The 19,332-nt window shown below is 45.6% G+C and overlaps 1 protein-coding gene across 1 annotated transcript in view; it reads right to left on the bottom strand.

The window, feature by feature from the left end:
• Positions 1 to 19,040, bottom strand: part of LOC144110035 (QRFP-like peptide receptor) — a 53,676-nt gene extending 34,636 nt beyond the window's left edge. The window contains exon 1 of the mRNA XM_077642843.1: positions 18,884 to 19,040. The gene's annotated coding sequence lies outside the window, so the exon portion shown is untranslated. The remainder of the gene's footprint in view (positions 1 to 18,883) is intronic.
• Positions 19,041 to 19,332: the final 292 nt, after the last annotated feature.

The raw sequence follows: 19,332 nt of genomic DNA, 5'->3' as shown, positions 1-19,332 counted from the left end.
TTTTCATAAGATCCAATGTGGACAACCGAATATATTCGCAATTTGAGGAGAGGCCGCGGTGTTACGCTTTGTGCTCTACAAAAGAAAACTATTACCCGAGTGAGTAGACTCTTGCGTGCTAAACAACCTTCATAAATTATGGTATCTCTAATTTGTATTGCGAACGTTCAAGAGCAAGCTAATAAAGAACCTTAAACAGGGTCTCTCGCGAGAACATACGCTAACATACACAAGCCGATATATCTCATGCATGCTTTCTTGTAGAAGCATGCCTTTTTAATAACAGCCCGCTGATATATTTATAGTAACACCCATATTAGTGAACTCGCATGCCACCTTGACTTCTGCAATAATAACGTGAACTCAAGGCGTTCCATGTCACAAAAATTCCGCAATACGAAAGAGCCACTAGTGCGAGTCACCCGCGTCCGGGAAATATACCCCCTACTAAGATTGCACAAAATAAAATAAAAACGGTGTCGCAAATAATGGTTTCTTTTTTATCTGACTTCCGCCATTTTTTTTTTACTGTAAGCCTTGGATTAAAAATTGCTCCAGAATGCTGAAAAAGACAAAAACTCTGCAACTCAAAGCGGTACCGTTCCATTAACTCTTCACCAAGGACTAACGAGAAGACATTGTGCGCCTCCTAAAACAAGTGTTCGCTGGGACCTACCTGCACGAAGGATTAGAAAGAAATATGGGGAACGCTCCATCTAGCCATAAACGCAGTCGCTATTGTCCGGTGAAAAAAATTGTGGTTGCTTTTAACTTCAAAAAATAAAAGTTCCAGTACTGAAGCGTGCTTCCCAAAAAACGGAAGAGCACGATTGTTCTCGAGCATATAAATATCCCAGAAGTTTTCTTGCTCATTACTATTATAACGTGCCAAGCAGTGGCTTTGTCAGCCAAGATTAAGTGACTTCCCTTAAACTGCTTCCTTGCTAATCTTAATGTGCGCAGCCACTTTCATTGTGTTAATTTCGCCTCGAAAGCAAGGCTCGCAAATTCCCTCATGAACGCTCACAGACCTCACTTTCATGAACATTCTTTTGTAACGAATCTTAGTGAGGTACTTTAGCTTGGAAAGGCTCTTGCTGTTAGCGCCCATCTTGAGGAATTCCAGTTTGAGCAGGCAGCTAAGCTGCGGAAATGAATGGACGCACACCAAACGCGCAAAGAACGAAAACTTTGCTCGTTATGTTTCAAGGCAACCGACTGATCGCCATGTCGAGCAGAAGTGAAAAGACGAAAAATGCCTCTCATTGTGGCGCTAACGCAGGTGCATTCGGGCGCGTTTAGGATAACTTAAAAGCTTAGTTACGCGCATTTGTCTCGAGAAAGTTCTAGCGCGGACGCCTTTACTTGTATAGTTGTGAGTTTTAGCACAGCGGGAACATTCTATGGAGCGTATATTATCGGTACTCACATGTGGAGCAGAAACGTGGAGGCTAACAAAAATGGGTTGAGCATAAGTTAAGCAAACTATGCGAGCTATGGAAAGAAAATGATAGCTGTAACGTGAAGATACCGGAAGCAGGCAGAGTGGATGAGGGAACAAACGCGGGTTAATGACATTCTAGTCGAAGTAAAAGAATAACTGTGAGCAGGGCATGCTACAGGAAGGCTGGTCATTAAGGGTAACAGAGTGCATTCCAAGAGTGGGTAAGCGTAGCAGGGGGCGGCAGAAAGATAGGCGGGCGGATGAGATTAAGAAGTTTGCGGGCATACGGTGGGCGAAGCGAGCAAAGAACAGGGTTAATTGGAGAGACATGAGAGATGCCTTTGTCCTGCAGTGGGCGTAGTCAGCCTGATGATGATGATGATGACTATGATATAGACGTATTTTCGATTGGCGGATATTTCCTGTGTACACGTAGTGGCAGGGACGGTACCAGGTGGTACCACTGCGCGTGCGCAGCTGGCGTCTTCGCTATGCTAAAGCTTCCCAATTAACCATTCGACCTACCTTGAGGAGCTAGCCTGAGGACCTTCGCTTTGCTTATCTGGCGATGGAGGCTATGCACAAATGAACGGTTTTACAAAAATGTTTAATCGTTTTTCGTTGAAGGTACCTTACCAGCCCCTTTTATGAATAACGGTTCTGCGTATGCCACACAATAACGAACACACACTATTCACAAGACAGTGAAGGCTCAAGGGAAACACCTACGACAACTGACGTGGTCAGATGGTGGCCACGTGACGACGCAAGTTGGATATAAAATTAACGGCTAAACTTGGCCAAGGTTTAGTTGCGACATTCGGCAACTAAAAATTCGGTAATTGGTCGCAAATCTCAAGAGGCGGCGGCAGCTGCTTATCGCTGACACTTCCTACGCTGTCGCTGCTGCACGGCCTTCCTAGCACGAACCTCGTCCGAGACTGCAGTTGAAAGTCCGCCCGCTTCGCTTTTGTGCTCACGCAGCTCTCACTGCTGCGTTGCTTTCGTCACCCGCGGTACTTTGGGGGCGGCGCACCCCGCGAGCCTCCCTTCTTCCTGGATTCGTTTTTCCCCCTTGCCCCGCAGCTTCAGATCCATTTGTCTTTTTTATTGTGTTATAAGTATTAGTTTTCTATCGTCGAAAAACTCGTGGTATATGTGTGTGCATGTCTGTGTGTTTGTGGATGTGGGAAGCAGCTGTGGTTGTTGTGGTTTATCCGGTCTTACGTATTAAAGTTGCTCGGGCTATGAGGAACGCCGTAGTAGAGAGCTCCGGATAAATTCGATAACTTGGGGGTGTGTGTTCTAACTACCAATGACATCTAACTCTACACGGGCCTCTATAATTTTTCGCCTCCATCAAGATTTGAACGCCGTGTTCGGGATCGAACCTGCGTCTTTCGGGTCAGCAGCCGAGCACGATAACCACTGAGGCGCCACGGCGGCTAATGTGTGAAGACTGCACCCTGTAACATCCCCAGCGAATCGCTGCAGATCGGGGTACTTTCCGGGCGCACTCTGAGCCCGGACGGTGACTCTTCGGGAGCCCGCTCTGTGGTTGCACCTCCGGGCACCCACCAGTAAATCTGCATCTTCCACCCGCGAGCCTCCACCCATCACCTGTATACGCTCGGGGTGGAGAACGTATGGCAGCTGGCACCGTAAATGAGGGGAGAGCTTTTTATTTCTTCTTCCTCGACGCTGGCTGGCACTCGAATCTAACAGGAAGGAAGTTAATTAGCGCCCCATCTCAACCACTGCCCGCAATTGCTTCCCTTTGGAGAGCTTCGCCTCACAAAGCCTATTACCATGGCGGAGTCCACTTTATAAAAAGCCTTGTGTGCGGGCGCTCGGAACTTGCCGTCCATCCTTGAGTGCTTCTTTTGTTGACACGACGACATGCAAGTACGGAGGAACGTCATGCGGGCGCCCGCGAACAGCCCCCGTTTTTGTTTTGTTTTTTTAGGCGTTTCAGAAGTGCTTCGCTGACTATTGAGGCAGAGCAATACACACCATTTCATGCACAAACGAAAAGTGCTTTTTTTGTTTGGTTTGGTGTGGTTTGCTGTTTATTTCTTTCAAAATGAAACGGGAAGCGAAAGCAAAAGGCTGCGTGCCTGACTAGTTCTTGGTTCCCTGATACAGGCGGCAGCAGACAACTTTAGCGCAAATCTCAGAGAAACAATGACACCAAACAATATAACAATAATATGACACAAACAAGCATGAAATGAATACATCACGTGATACCCATAGAAGCCAATCAGAAAATACAAATAAAGTAGCAATACAAATACTTGCAACAGAGAAGACAATATAATGGATAGGCTTCAGTGACAAATTTTATGCCGCAGGACGCTTACACAAAAGCAAGACCACTAGTCAAAGACATATATTACGACGAGTATAGTCCACGAAATTATACAGGATGCTCATTGAAATATGTTTTTATATATTTTTAATACCTTTAATGTCAAGAACTCCCCATCTAGTGAAGTTTGGTTGATAACAAATGGCACCTGGAAAGTTAGTTTCCCATAGTTAGTCCTAGTGATGGGTACAAGTTTTCTTCGTGTTCTCAGATGGTACATTGTCATAATCAATAGAACTGCTTTTAGCATTCACTTGAAAACAATCGCTTGCAACTTCACGCTATATATTTTACAAATTACTGCTTTGTTCTTTTTAACTTGCTAGCATTCTTCTGTGTACGAATAAATTTTCGCACCCTGTACTTAAGTGGTGATTTTGATGTTATTAATTATGGTTCATTCTCTGGACAGCTTTTGTTGCAAAAATTGTGTATGTTTTTTTTTACTTGTCCCTTAAAAATTACCTCAAGTCCCTCAACGTTGTGAGATAAAACAAAAAATTTATGCTCTAAACACTGCGCTTAGCCAGAGCCACGGGCTCCGTCAACTGTCTTGAGAGAAAAAAATTATTTTCGACATAGTTTTTTCTTGACCGCTCCCACGACCTCATTTTAGTCCATGTAGTCCAAGCCACTTTAATCTATAGTAGATAGCACAATTACTGCCAATTACATGGTCATTTCGCTGCGCAAGAGGCATAAGCGAACTTGACGTAAAGCTGCAAAGAAGCAATAGTACAGCTTCACCAATTTACCTACCTTGTGCGATGCTTTCACCAACTGGGAATCGTGCACAACACGTTGCTCTTTCACAGCTCTGACTACAGAATGACGTTCCAGCACGTTTCGTATACGTAAATTGGCAAAGGACTGAGACATCGAGCTCGTTAAAGGAACAGTCGGTACTAAGCACATGTAGTGTTTCTGAGTGATCAATGCGTGCCCGCATCTAGTCATTGTGAAGAAAAGATCTGCGAGAAGCTACGTTCGCGAACGTTGTCGGCCAGTACGGCTTCTTTTAAAACACAGTGGCATGAGACGGGAAGAATGGCTTCGGCATCTTCATTAGAAACAATACCTGGACAACGAACGGCACATCACAGTGACGAAAGTGGATTCTTCCTGTGAAATACATCTTAGGAAAGCTGCTCTCTTGATGCCTAGCAGGATTATAAAGACGACAGATGGGCTGAGTCAACACTTACGACAACATTAGAGAGTCGAATTAAAGGCTAATTCCTTCTGCACTTTAACGCCACCGACGCTACATCACCAACACTGCCACACTAAAAAAAAAATGTTTGGGCTTGAAAGCAGCTACAGGCTGTAGAATGCATGTTAGGATCGAAGTGCGTTTTGTTCAAATATAGTGGCATTCGCTTTGTTTTATAACGTCTGCCTGAGAACGTGAGAAGTTCAAAGAAAGATGTTGCTCTCTTCTTAGGTGCCAGAGAGCAGTAGACTCGGCCACGACATTTTCAGTCTCGACGTTTACTTCCTGCAATTTCTGTTGGTGCCCATCTCTCATTTTTGAAGAGTCAAATGTACTGATGGACACCGAAGCACGAACGCATTTTTTTATGTGAACATGAATACGTGGATACACGTTGCGCACTTCAAGCAAATATTGTAATGCACTGCATGGCTATCACAGCGTAAACCGATCTGAAGAGAAAATCACAACATGTGTAAACCCCAGTGCTTTTCTTTATAAATAAACTTCACGCTCTCTAAGGAGGGCGTAGTGCAAAACGCTAAAGATTATTGCTGCCGTTGCGTTCATAAGCCACTCAAGAGCTTCAGTTAAGATGACTAATTTTGCCTTCTCAATACCTCCCGGTTCCAGGCGCAGCAATTCCTTGTCGTGTGTGGTTGTTCCGTTTTAGGGCTTCAAAGCGCTTCACAATGAGTGAAATACTCCTGTGATGGTTTTTAAGATTAGAGCGCGTTAGATGCTATACCTCGTATGCGTATTCATAACGCAGGCATGCACGACTCATTGAGCTTAGTTTGAAGTAAGCGTTCAATGTTATCTTGAGCGTTAGCGCATGCTGTACCGTTACCGCCGGAAGTTGTGTACCAAGAACGAAATTCAATTTTCTCTACTGAGGCGCCAGGTATCTGACGACATATCAGAAAGCTGGCACTACTATTCGACAGCAGCGCTCCGTTTCTTATCTTTTCACCAGGCAGCCCTGACCGCCTGCCTGCTGGCGATAAGCCAGCTCTCAGACCAAACTAACCACGTTTACCCTTGCTCGACGCCACTGCTTCTGTCTGCTCACTAATCCTGTTGAGCAGAGCGCTACCGTCAGTCATTGTGGAGACGTAACGAATACAGCGACAGTCAGTGGCCGTTAATTGCAGCTTTGCATAGAATAGCGCAATTAAGCTACTCTACAATGTACGCAAAATGCAGAGACAGTGTGTCACTAAACGCTCGTACCCTTCTTTATTCTATTTCCTTTAATTCTTCTTTTCTCTCCGACCAGTCCGCGCTCACTATGTTTCATTCCCAACGCAACAGTAAGATAGCATCTCCGGTCTTTGCAGCCCCTCCGATATCGCAGCCCGCAACAGTGCCCCAGCTAAGCCTTACGTGCGCGATGTTTGTTTGGTTTGTTTGCTTCCAATAGGCCGTGCTTTTCGTCAGGGATAGATACAGCGGTCAGAGCGGAACGACCCTGTAGCGGCGTCGGCGGTTGCGACAGGCTTCCATCCGGCGACCGCTAACGTCCCGGGCGTTGCTCAAGGCCCGAATGATAATAATTAAGTACGCTCTCTGCGCACCACACACGACCATAGAACCGTGCAATGCGACATCAGCGTGAAGAAGCCGCAAATCCTTGCGTAATGGGTCTTTTCCAAGCACCGTGCTCCGCCATCTCGCTCTTTTCCCCTCTATATAGCCTTACCCTGCTTGCTTGCGCAGAAAGTAAGCGACGGTTATAATGCTTAGTCGGCAGCGAGCAGCGGCTTCGGGATCCCCGACTCTATTTACTGCCATGCCGGTAACCACCGTACTCACGACTGGGCCTGTCAGCGCCCCTGTAATGAGGACGACATACCCGTGTCGTCGATGTAACCCTGCTCGTCGATGTATAGCCGTGCTCGATGCACATAAACGAGACTCGCTAGGCTTGCTCTCGAAAATGTATGCTCCGCACATTTCGTTTCGTAATACCGCGAAAGCGCACATATTATGTGCCGAATGTTTTTTTTTTCTTTTATGTCCAGAAAGTCTGATTTGGCTTCTCAAAAAATGCACAGATCGCAACTAGCCTAGCTCTTGTTCAGCACACGAGACTGGTTTAATGAGGTTTCCGTTAGATTTAGCAGGGAGTAATTATCGCCAATGATGCTGACAGTAGGGAAAGTGTACTTGGGAAGAATCGTTAAAAAAAAGCAGAAAAGGTCTAGTAACCCAGCGCTAAATGTGATCATTCTGATTATTATAACGTATTTCTGAATTGTTTTTGAAAATATGTCAAAAGGCTACCAAAAAGAATATCGCTCAAGAAGACGTACGGCGTTCTTTCTGTCACTTAATGTGCGCGAAGAAAGCTTTTTAGTTTAACTGTCGTAAAATTCGGCGTGCTGTTATATTTTTATTAATGTATAAGTGTGTGCTTATGTTGTTTTCTTTTAGACGAGCCATACAGGGTGAATTCGCGCGAAAACTATCACGCATTATCAAGCTTTTCCACGTTTGAACTTGATCATCTTTGACGGAACATCATAGTTGGGCTTGTACGATAGAGGAGACTGGCACCAGCCAGGGGTTGGTAAATCTAATTTCGATCGTTTCGCTAACAGCTTGATTCCTCCTTCAGGGGCAAGTAAATGACAAGCACGCAGCTGGCAGCGGACCTAGATCCTTCTCCGCTATTAAGTGACGGATGTCATTGACGTAGGCGGAACGCAGAGACCCCGGGCACCTGGTCACGATCGCTTTTGCGATTTTGCGCCATGAATAATGGCAACGGTAATTATGAATGTAGTACAATGTACTGATATCTGAGGGCTACCGCAAGTAAAGCGTTTTACTTAGACTGAAAAATGTTTCTCAGGAATCTTTAGGGCGGGTAAAGCTTCGCATATTGCATGAGAAAAAAAATAAAAAGCCAAAAGTCATCAATGGCAAGGAAGACATATGCAGTGTTCGATTTATTTATTTTTTTTAATTTTAAATCTACCGCGAAGGAGGACATCAGAGGGCATGCAACCCCTTTACCAAAAGATAAATAAACAAACAGAAGGCTTCAGCTATTGATCGGCATCGACCCCCCGTTCAGGGCAAGAGCATGTAGTACGAGCCGTGACGCCCTCACTCCATCTCCTTCGCACATTGGTCGAATGTTCCGCTGTCGCTTTCACGTTTTCTGCAAACACAACCCGCAACGATGTAGCGGGTCCGTTACGTCGTCGTGGCCCCGCATTATTAAGGAGGAGAGGTCCACTCCCATCTCTATTTTTTTTCTTTCTCCTTCCCTTAACCCGACTCTAGAACTGACAAGGGAATACAGCAGCTGAACCACGAATGCAGTGCCTATGTACAGGTGCAGCTGAAAAGTTGGTAGACATTCGAAAGCATGTGTTCAGCCTGGTTGACTCATGGTTTTCCTTTGCTGGGTCGTCGGCACCTCTGGCGACGATAGTAGACTCAGGTTAAGCTCTGATCGAGGTTAAGCTGATCTGATCTGTTCGCGCGGCAGAGGGAAGTTGATGAAGACGGCGACGTGCAGTGCACAGCAATAGAGTGTGTTGCAGTTTAACGCGAGACGTGGTTGGCTGCGGCGATAGAATAGTGCTGTCGTGCAGTGGCCAGCGAAGCTTATCTGTTCGCTCCGCCGCGGGTTTGAATCTCAGTCGCCGCAAAAAATTTATTTCTCCAGGTTGGCCAAGGTGACCCTCCCATTGGCTACAGCTTGCACGACGCTTCTCCGAACTAACCTAAGCTTATCAAAGTTACTCCGAGGCTTCACACATTTTTTTTTTGTTGGAACCTGAAGCAGTGCTCTCGCACTAAAAGATTAGCACAAATGACGCCTCTAGAGTGGCTAAATCACGCCGGTCTATTTACCGGTATGTTCGTAACCGTAGCGTTAAGAGTTGTTGTCGGCCGCTGTGGTGGCACCTTGCTTCTGCTAATCTTTTTTCGCTTCAACTGCAGGCCTACTACCAGGGACATATATTATATTGGGACTAGAAATAAAGAAACAAGAAAAATGTGTACCAGCCCGCGCCACTAAGTATAACGGGCTTATTTCCGGGGACAAAAGGAACTGACCCCCCCCCCCCCCCCCCTTCTCTACCACAAGGCAAGTGGACTGGACCCACAAACATTAACATCAGAGTCCTCACATGTCTTGGCCTTATGTCATAAACGGCTGCTCTAGGCTCATCGATCCGGGAAAAAGTCGGCTTTTGTATATCCATACATACCGTACCTAGCTCTGTTCATTTTATTCCCACTTTCTGTCTGTTCACTCCCGCTATCCACGATTTGTGCGTTATTAGTTTTTGCTAGTTAATTTGCATGTGCAAAATCTCCCAATGCCCAGTGAGGCTAACACAAATTATGAGAGCGAGTTCACAGGCTTGTTGGTGTTCCATTGAAACAGTACAACTTAGCCGGTGTTTCTCTTGGCTAGGAGTCCAGTTTTTTACGGAGTCAAGTCTATATTTAAAATGAAACTTTTTCTCTCATGCAGTTTCAACTTCATCTACTGAACGAGGTCTGAAACGGGAAAGAAGTTAGGTTACGTGAAGCATAAAACAACTGCAATATAGCCGTTGATATGTCATGTGTTGTCATTCCAGCTCTTGAAGAAGGCTGTCTTAAGCGTTGTAGTGAATTAAAACTACGTACCAGAAACTTTATTGGCGTCATTTTCATGCCTCACGTGACCTAAACACTTCTAACATGACACAACCATCTTTCGGTTGATGAAACCAAAAGAGCACCAAGAAGAAATTCGATTATAAATTATTCAGTGGTCGTAGGCGAATTCCATGCAGTGATTCATATGTTCTCGCATCTTGTGCATCACTACAGAGAAGAAAACATGCAAGTACAAACTTGGTGTCTGTACTTCATTAGCAACAGAAGTGAATCCAGATTCGCACTGTGAAAAAATGTGGAAGAAGGTGCCCAACTAGAAGCATAACCTCACTTAACCGCTAGATGCAAATGTGCTTTTGAGCACAAGCAGAAGCTATAGCATAATGTTCATGCTTTACATGAAGAAAAAAACTCATGTTAACAAAATCACACAGACATCAGTGTACAAAGTTACAACCGTGAAAATAATGCACGTTACATACAGAAGCTGAGATTTATTGACTATCTGTGTTAAAAAAGCGCTCTAGAGACGTAACAGACTATAAGATTGGGGAATTTGACCAAAGGAATTTTCCTTACAGGCCATGCCCCACGCACTGGTTGTTCTTAACGATGAATGCTTGGAGAGGAAGGGTGGTTTCAATGTGAGTTTTGCGGCCCTGCTTCCCTGTCTGTTTTATCTGCCACTGGTTCTGCGCAACACTTCTTCCGAAGGAGAGGTCCTTCTTTAACGCTTCGCACCCGTCAGCATTCAGAGGCACTGGCAGTTACCTCATTGTAACTTATGAAATCATAAGAATAAAACAGTACAGCGAAAACGGAGTTATCGCAACCTGCCAGACCCGGGTCCCTATAGAATGAATGGAACCGACGGGCTGAGCGCGCAAGCTTTGTATGTGTGCCGTAGTATACGCTGCTTCTATCTATCCCTTTGCTCGAGTTCCTTTCGGGAGAAAATTTTCTTTTTCGGAAAGGGCAAATTTATGTGGCAGAGGTCATATGTAGCATCTCTTTGTAGCACCGAGGGAGCTTATTTTCTGGTCGACTTGGCTGTTGTAGCCAGATTCTATTTTTTTCTCCAGCTTTTACCGCGTAGTCATGCGTATACAGTGCGAGTATATTTGTAGATTATACTATTAGTCGAAGTAACGTTTTACATGTTCGCACTTTTCTTATCTACGCCAAACTACTCTTAGTATGTGTTCGTTATGTTGTTGTTTTTTTTTTTGCTCTCTACCACCTCCGTTGTAGAAAGCGCGTGCCTGCTCGATCCTACATGTGAGCACATGCATGCCTGGTGTCCAAGTTTAACAGGATACATGGATTCCAAAACGAAACAAAACTGGTACAAGTTGCGCGAATGCACTGTTTAGTCTTCGGATTATGGTAAGCGAGTGGTGTATGGCCCTCAATGTTCAATTCTATCTGAAATAATTCCATTACACGGCATGAACCTGGATGAGAGTCCGTACGGGTAACGTGCAAAGCCCTTCCCATTAAAAATTATGCGCCTGAAAATAATTTTTTTTTTGGAGGGGGAAGGAAGTGATAAAGGAGGGAGTGAAAAAAGAAAGGAAGAAAGAAGTGCCGTAGTGGAGGGCTCCGGAATAATTTCGATCACCTGGGGATCTTTAACGTGCCCTGGCATTGCACAGCACGCGGGCGCCTTAGCGTTTCTCCTCCACTGAAACGCGGCCGCCGTGGTCGGGATCGAACCCGGGTACTAACCTCAGAGCCATTGCTGCGGGTTATTATGCCTCTGCTTTTCTTCCTTTAATGATTTACTAACAGAGAAAATGTGCACCAGCTTCACTGATTACAATTTCTCATTCACAGAAGCAATTGTTTTCAACATAAATACTGTATTTCACTTTGAAAACTCTTACTGATCAACATCCGAGGAGCGCCCAGAGCGCCCCCCCCCCCCCCCCGGCTCAAAACAAAAATAAAAACAAAAATCACGCGCACAAGATGCGCGAGCGAAATTGTTCTTTGGTGGCGCGTCAGCGCCGTGCACAAGTCCCCTGCAAATTCATCTTGTCGCCTCGTTTCTCTTGCGGCGTCCTGCGTATACTGGGCCCCATCTCATCGTTGCACGAACCGAGAAGACTCGTAATATGCGCGTGAACGGTCGTGACATCGTCGACTCCCTCAATCGCCTCAAGCCCACTTACATTGAAGTCTGCGCGCTCTCATCTCTCCAGCTGCCCTCTCATGTATCTTCTTCGCCTCTCCCACCACGGCCTTTGTCTGCTCGCCCTAGTAACGCCGGAAGAGTGTTCGCTCTGTCTCCTCACGAGGTGGCCCAGCAGTGGCACGTCTGCGCTTTGCCCGATGGAGCTACAAAGTCGATGAAGGCGCGCGCAGCGTCTGCAATATTTTTGTTTAAAATATTTATCGATCAACTTTTGTATGAACACTGCGGTTGGCGTCCCTATTTCAGGATTCCATTGGACGAAGGTGGTACGGCGGCTCAGTTTGCGAGCTATGTACTATGGCCCTCAGGGCTTGCGTTGAGCACGGCGGGCTCCCATTGTTTAGGGATTGGGGAAAGGATGGGGGATATGACCCTGTTTTTCTGGCACTCCCAGAGTATGTTGTAAAATGTCTGCAATTCTGCGCAGTGTCGACATTCTGACATGTTAGGTTTTAAGTACCAGCTCGCGTTATGAAGCCGTGAATTGACCCAAACCATCACGGATTTCGACATTCTGACCTGTTAAGTTTTAAGTACCAGCTCGCGTTATGAAGCCGTGAATCGACTCAAACCATCACGGATTTCCCTGCACGACCGTTGCTGCTGGGATTACTGGTTGATGCATTGTAAGAGCTCGCCCTACGGAAACTCCAGTTGTAAATGCGGATATCAAAGCGGTGCTATGTATAATGACTTATTCCACTTTTAATGCCTCAATAATTGTAATCATGGCGGCGTTATAAGCGCAATTATTTATTTGAACTTAGTGATATGTGTGTGGGCTGGTATTCTATATGGATGTCACATGCATACTACCATGAATCGAGGTTTATGTTGCTTATTTCGCAAGGAGGAAGCTTTCGCAACCTTCCAGACAAATGCCGCGCAGAGAAATGGAGAGAGCTAGAGCCCCCCCCCCCCCCCCCCCTCCCCTTTACAGAAAACAACCTTGCTACAGTTCCGACACTCGCAAATGTTAAAAATAAGCAAGAGATGCTGAGATCTACAAAGTATCGTGGCCGCCTTCTATGAAACACTAAGCATGCTGACTTGGCGCAGAGAAATCGGTCGAACCGTCGTCTCGCTCCCTTTCGCGACAAAGCGAAGCTTGAAGCGAAAAATCCTTAAGCTAAAGAAAGCTTTACTGAACTTTATGTTTAGGATGCTTCCGCCCGGCCTCTTCTTTTCCCCGTTCCTATCCCTATCACGGCGCAGCGAGTTTGACGCTAAGCTTTCGGAGAGCTTTTATTCCGCACTAAGGAGCCGGTGGCCTTGAGCATGCCACAATCTGCTGACGAAAAACGAGACAAAACACCTTTTTTTTTTGCTTTCGATCAAACGCATAGACTAAGCTCTGCTAATCTGTGTGCCACGTAGCTCTGACAAAACAGGCTCGTGTGTGGATATCTGGCGCGCTCGCTCCGAAAGAAACTGGATGGAAAATATTTCCCGGGCCACATTGTTTCCGACAGAGGGATGGCCCGACGCGTCCAATGCTTCTTCATGAGGCATAAATGCACAAATCGGGGGCAGCACAGCGTGTAGCCTTCCTGTTGTAAGATTTCGTTTTCTGCCTTAGATGACACAGAAGCAACAAAATAAAACACACAAAACAAAACAAAAATAGGTGGTAGGGCTTTAACGTAGTTAAACCGAGTGGACATGGGAGAGCATGTGTTCAGGCTGGTTGGCTCGCGGTCTTGCTTTGCTGGGTCGACAGCACGTCTGGTGACAATATTAGTTCGATAGGAGTACTAGCTGATGAAGACGACGATGCGCAATGCACAACGCGAGAGTGTGTATATTAGTTCGATAGTATTATTAGTTGATGAAGACGATGATGTGCAATGCACAACGCGAGAGTGTGTATATTAGTTCGATAGTATTATTAGTTGATGAAAACGATCATGTGCAGTGCACAGCGCGAGAGTGTGTTGCAGTTTAAGAGGAGGCGTCATCGGCTGCGTCGATAACGTAGTGCACTCGGGCAGGTGCCAGCGGAAGTTATCTGTTCGCTCCACGGCGGGTTCAGATCCCAGTCGCGGAAATATTTATTTATTAATTTATGGTTTGGGCAAGGTCACTCTCAAGGTCAAGCTTCATGCAAGCTCGGTGAGCCGGCTTAACCCCGTAAACTAGTGCTTTTGGCACTAAAGACGCAAAAAAAAAAACGCAGAAAAACGCAAAGGAAGGAGGTTATCGTCGCAACAACTTTCTTTTTTTTTTTCGCACGCAACAGTAAATGATCTCAAGAATGTGGTGTTGTCGGGCAAAAGACCGGAAATGTGAAACATAAAGCAGCTGGGGTATCGGGTTAGCACCGTTTAGAGTTTCGGTAAAAAGCGTTGATGGCGAGATAGTTAACGCCTCCAAAGAGACGATCGCTTGACTTCGTGGCGCGCTTTGCAAGAGTTGGGGGTTTACGTAATGATTTTGTTGTTGTTTTTTCTTATAAAGTAGCTCGAAATAATCTTGGCATATATCTGTCACCCAGAAACAAAACAGCAGTTAGGCTAGTGAAACGTTGCTTCACCTGACGACTAAAAAGGAACAGCAGATGAAGTTAAACGTCCAAACAAACTAACCTTTCTAGATATAATCCCCAAATGTACCGCCTTCTTGTTTACTTCCACCTTAATGACAGTAACTAAATTAAGCCAGATGTTAGACTAAATTTGAAGGTGCAGAAGACAACAAAAATGAGCAAGCCCACGTAGCGGCATAAAATAAATCACCTCCGCTTTTCAAAATTACTTCAGAACCACCTGATGTGCCAGTAAGCGGGTTGAAATTTCAGCTTGCTTAGCCAGACACGTTAGTCTTTGCAGCGAGTGACCTCAGAGCATGACTACGGCACCTTCGGCAGCTGAAACTTTGACTTCGAGAAATATATCGGGAAAGGTGGCTTTCGTAATATTTGTAATGGTAATACTTTTTTAGAAGCACAAAATGAAACCTATTAGCATCCGCACAGACATATAGTAAGCACACCTTTGACGACGGTCGGAAAAGTCGTGGAACAGTTTCGTCGGGTTATTACCGCTAACAAAATATATAGATCCAGGATGGGGGGGGGGGGGGGGGGAGGGGGGGGGGGAGGCGAGGGCGGTTAGTATTGCAGCTGTATCGGGTTCGATGTTTGCTGAGCGCGCCAAGAAACTTTTCTGTGGGATGTTTTTGTTTATTATAGCTTTTTTTTTTACTGCGCGCTAGAACTGTTTACCTGGGGGCGTTAAGCGCTCCTCGTCTGGCACATCTTACAGTCTCAACTTTCAGCACTTGCGCTGCGTAAACTGTGCCTGCCGGCTAACGTTATTGCGGCGGCAGCATTCGATGCGCATGCGCGCACATTCCTTTTTCTTCAGTCACACGTCTGTGCATTGGGTGGGCAGCAACAAAACAACGTATCAAAAATAGAGGCATCTTTGGCGTAACTGCAATAAAACTGCGGTTTATGCGTTCGTGGAGTGATTTTTCTTTCCAAGCAGGAGTGAATACTTTCGCGACAATCCTTCCTGCCTCAGTTCCTTGCTCATTTGAAGTGCAAGGTAGACGATATTTTTTCTCATTTTTTGGTCTGCAATTACTTCAAGAACGGTGCAGGTGGACCAAGAGAAATGGAAATAAGAGATCGTATTTTGTAACGATCGTTTCCTTGAATTGTCTGCAGCTTCATGATTCAAATCCGGTACAGGCCACTGACGCTGATTGTTAGCCATTAGTTCTGACGTCACGTGGCATATGTTACGAGAAGTCCAAGAACAGACAGAAGTTTTAATTGGGCAGAGTATGTCGCCTGAGCAGGTTTTGAATGTTTGAACGATTATTTAAGCCACAGTATAAGAACGCAATCAGCGAGGTGGATTTCATCACACTATTACAATAATTTTTGAAAATATTTATATCCACAATATTCGAAACGCCTGGCATTAATATAACACAGTCTTCATAAAAAAAGAAAATTCCGATGATTCAGTCCAACCTTAGAAGAAAGATTGCCCGGACAGAATCATTTAGAAATATTTGTTGCCTTAAACACTCGCCCTGATTTCCTAGGTGGTTTAATCTCAACAGCTCGTCGTCAAGAATACTCGAAATATCAGCTGCTCTTCTGGCGAAACTGCCAGTTTCCGCGGACTCTGAATTCCAGGCGGGACGAGTTTTCAGGGTTATTCGCAGCTGTAAAGAAGCTTCTTTGATTCGGAGTTTTTTTTCTACCTGGGACATCGCTCGATCTGGGTGGGAGTGACAACAAGATTAACCTGGCTTCCCTTAGGAAACGTGACCAGCCCGCAGAACCCGCTTTGGAACAAAGAATAGAGTGGACTAATAAAAATAACGAAACATGGTGTTGCACGGCCTGCACCGATAGCAACATCAATTACAAAAAAAAAAAGGCTGGAAGTAAGTACACACATAGAACTACAAAATTTCCCTAAAAGAAGTGCTTTCGCATAGAAGAAATTGTTTTACGTGCCACGTGCTCAACAAGATCTAAATACACGTTTCATTAGCTCACTCAATAATAGGTTGCAAAACGTATTTTTAGGGTCGCTCACTAGCTGTGAGGCAATATCCTGGAGGTAATTTTGAACATAAGGAGGTCTTAACAAAACTAGAGAGACGGAAGAGAAAAATAAAAAGAAATTACAAAAGGCACATTTCACGGCCAATAAAGTGGCAGCAGCTGGTCAAAAAATTAATATGATTGTTTATTTGCGCAGGTATGCCCACTACGCATAAATTCTGAAAACTAAGTCCATTTCAACGGAAGTGGATTACCCATGGCGGAAAACTTCTTAGCCAAAGTTTGCTCGTTTTCGAGTAACCTTAATGCATTACGTAACTGCAAGATCCCTAATACGGCTTATAGATTTCTTTCGCTAAGGCCTCCTTTCGCCAAGCTAACTTGTAAGGTTTGTGAAGCAAGTTAGGTTTTCTTTCTTTTCACCTAAGTTTCGTAAGCTGTCACCTTTACGCGCACGTGTTATGTGTCGTCTCTAGGGGTTATCGCATAATCCATGGACAACGAAAGCAGCTCGCTATGGCCTCTTCAGCGCTGTGCGTCGCTCTTTCGTTCATTATTCAAAAATTTGCCGGCGTTAAACTTAGGGCTTACTCAACTCATGCCTTCATCGAGTAGTCAAGCACTTGCGTGATGTCGTTTTCATTTATCGCAGCCGCTATCCGATGGTGGACGTTAATTCGACGAAATGTTTCGCGCGCCTACGTAAAGTGCCGCCACGCACTGCAGCACTTGCGCGCGAAGCCGCTGTTCTTTGAATTTCTGTTGTGGAAGCCCGGGAAAAAAATTTTGCAACTGAAGAACGATTACTTGATGCGGTTGTGGTGCTATTTTTTCGTTGTTCTTTTTTTTTCCCCTTTAGAAGCAGTCAACTTCCGAAAGTAGTTTCGTCGACAAGCGGGGATGTTTTACCAATCTCTCTTGTTCATGCTTAAACTTGAGCCTGTCCCAAGTTGGAAAAGTTCTTCAGAAATAGTAAAAGTGAAAAAGAAAAAAAAGAAAACATTCGCCGTGTGAATTTGTGCGCATGCCGCCTTTTCGCGCTAATCATTTTATTGAGCGACTTGATGTCCAGCATACTACAAAGAGCCCACTTTTGACGAACTGCATTATGCGGCATGCGCAAATATTTGAAAAAAAAAAGGCATTCTGTAATTTTCGGTTTTTGAAGTACATCTAAATCTTTCGGCGACATGCTTCATAACCAGTAACTATGAAGCCACTGAGCTTCCTTTAACAATCAAAATAGTGCTAAAGAAGCTAACGTCCGTCATGTAGCTGTCAGTTCTTTGATGTCTTTAATAGAGGCTCTGTTGTTCAAGCATTTATGAAAAACTGGCGGTAGCGACGCAGAGGCGGCGCTGATTTGAATACCATTTCGTGGCGTTATCTAAACACAGGTTAATTGGAGAAGATACTTTAAATAAATTAATGATTTTTCAAGAAGCAATGCTTAACAGCTCCGCAGTGGCATTGGAGGATTTCACACAATCATCGACTTGAGTTACTTTGACGACGACCGCTATTTCAGACAGCAGGCACCATAGCAGTACCCCCCCCCCCCCCCCCCCCCCGTATACACAGATACACACATTAGAGTACAGCTGTGTGCCCCGGTGTCGAACCTTCGACCTTATGCCCGAAATCATAACTCCATAGCTGCTGTATTACCGCGCAAATAACCGAACAACCATACAGAATCCTAGCTGCAATATTTCAGGTGCAATCTATATTATTAACCAATCAGCCAGCACAGAGTCTGCAGTTACAACATTTAGCGTGTGGCATACTGTGCTTCCACTACGTAACTGCGTATGAACGCCGAAACTACGGCAGCAACAATGTTGCAGGAAGCTAAGTGCAGCGATCCTATCAAGATGGCAGTGATCGCGCAGCATATTTTGCTTCAACGCTGTTGCAACTACAGAATGCAGTTGTTTCAAGTATAGCGTCGAAACGTGAGCGAATTTTTTTCCTTATGCAACGTAAATCGTGTTGTCTCGAACCTGCGCAGAAACTATCACTGAAAACGAAGTGGTAAATTCAAAGTAGCGATAATACATAGGCTGGCAATGCAAGTCGAGCGCGAAATCGAAATGTCATTCCTAAAGATTATCGAAATGCATCTCGTCTTACGCAAATGCCGTTCTTTTTGACGATCCGTGAAGGCAGGCAGTGCGGAAATGCATTTCCCAGCTAACTGCTCCTCATGTGTGCCCGAGGTCAGGTTTTTAAGCTGATTTCCCGTTCCGTCTATTGCAACCTGAACGCTCGCGCAAGAAAACTTCGGAGCAACAAGATAAATGTTCCGAACAACGCGGCTCGCGCATAGAACACTCGAGAAAGAATGCTCAAAAGCACAGCAGCATCATAAATATTGTAGGCTGTTGCCCACAAGTTCGCCTATGTCAAAGGCCTTTCCTCCATACAGAAGCACACAGCCAGTTCGAGTACATATTTGCGCAAGCCGGAAATGGCAAGAAAAGCCGGAAAGAGCTTACCGTGAGGCGAATGGTAACCAGAACGGCTGCTATGACGTCACTCGCGTTCCACGCCCCGTAGGTGCCCGGTTGGGCACTTGTTGGTGAGCACGTCACCCTGAACCCGGAGCGTTGGCACTGCTGCCACCGACGTGACCAGCGACACGCGACGAAGTCCGCTGGCGCGCTTCGCCGCTAGCAGACGATTCCACGGCGCCGGCATGGTACTCTCCCGACGCCCCTCCCACCCGGGAGAGAGAGCGAGCCCAGGAGGTGGCGCCGCCTGAGGGCCGTTTCGAACGTAAAGGGGGCTGCGCGCGCTCTGCTCTGCTCTTTTCTGCAGTTCCGTTTTGTTTTCTCTTGCACTTCTCTGTTTTAACGCGTTGGCGTAAAGGGTACCGTTCATCGGAAAACCCGGAGGAATCGTCGGCGGTGGCGGCATGAGCGGAAAATCCTCAGAGAAGCAACCT

The sequence above is a fragment of the Amblyomma americanum genome, chromosome 11 (genome assembly GCF_052857255.1).
Source record: "Amblyomma americanum isolate KBUSLIRL-KWMA chromosome 11, ASM5285725v1, whole genome shotgun sequence".
NCBI lineage: Eukaryota > Metazoa > Arthropoda > Arachnida > Ixodida > Ixodidae > Amblyomma > Amblyomma americanum.
Note: the sequence above shows the minus strand (reverse complement) of the source record. Positions and strands in the feature narration are given on the sequence as shown.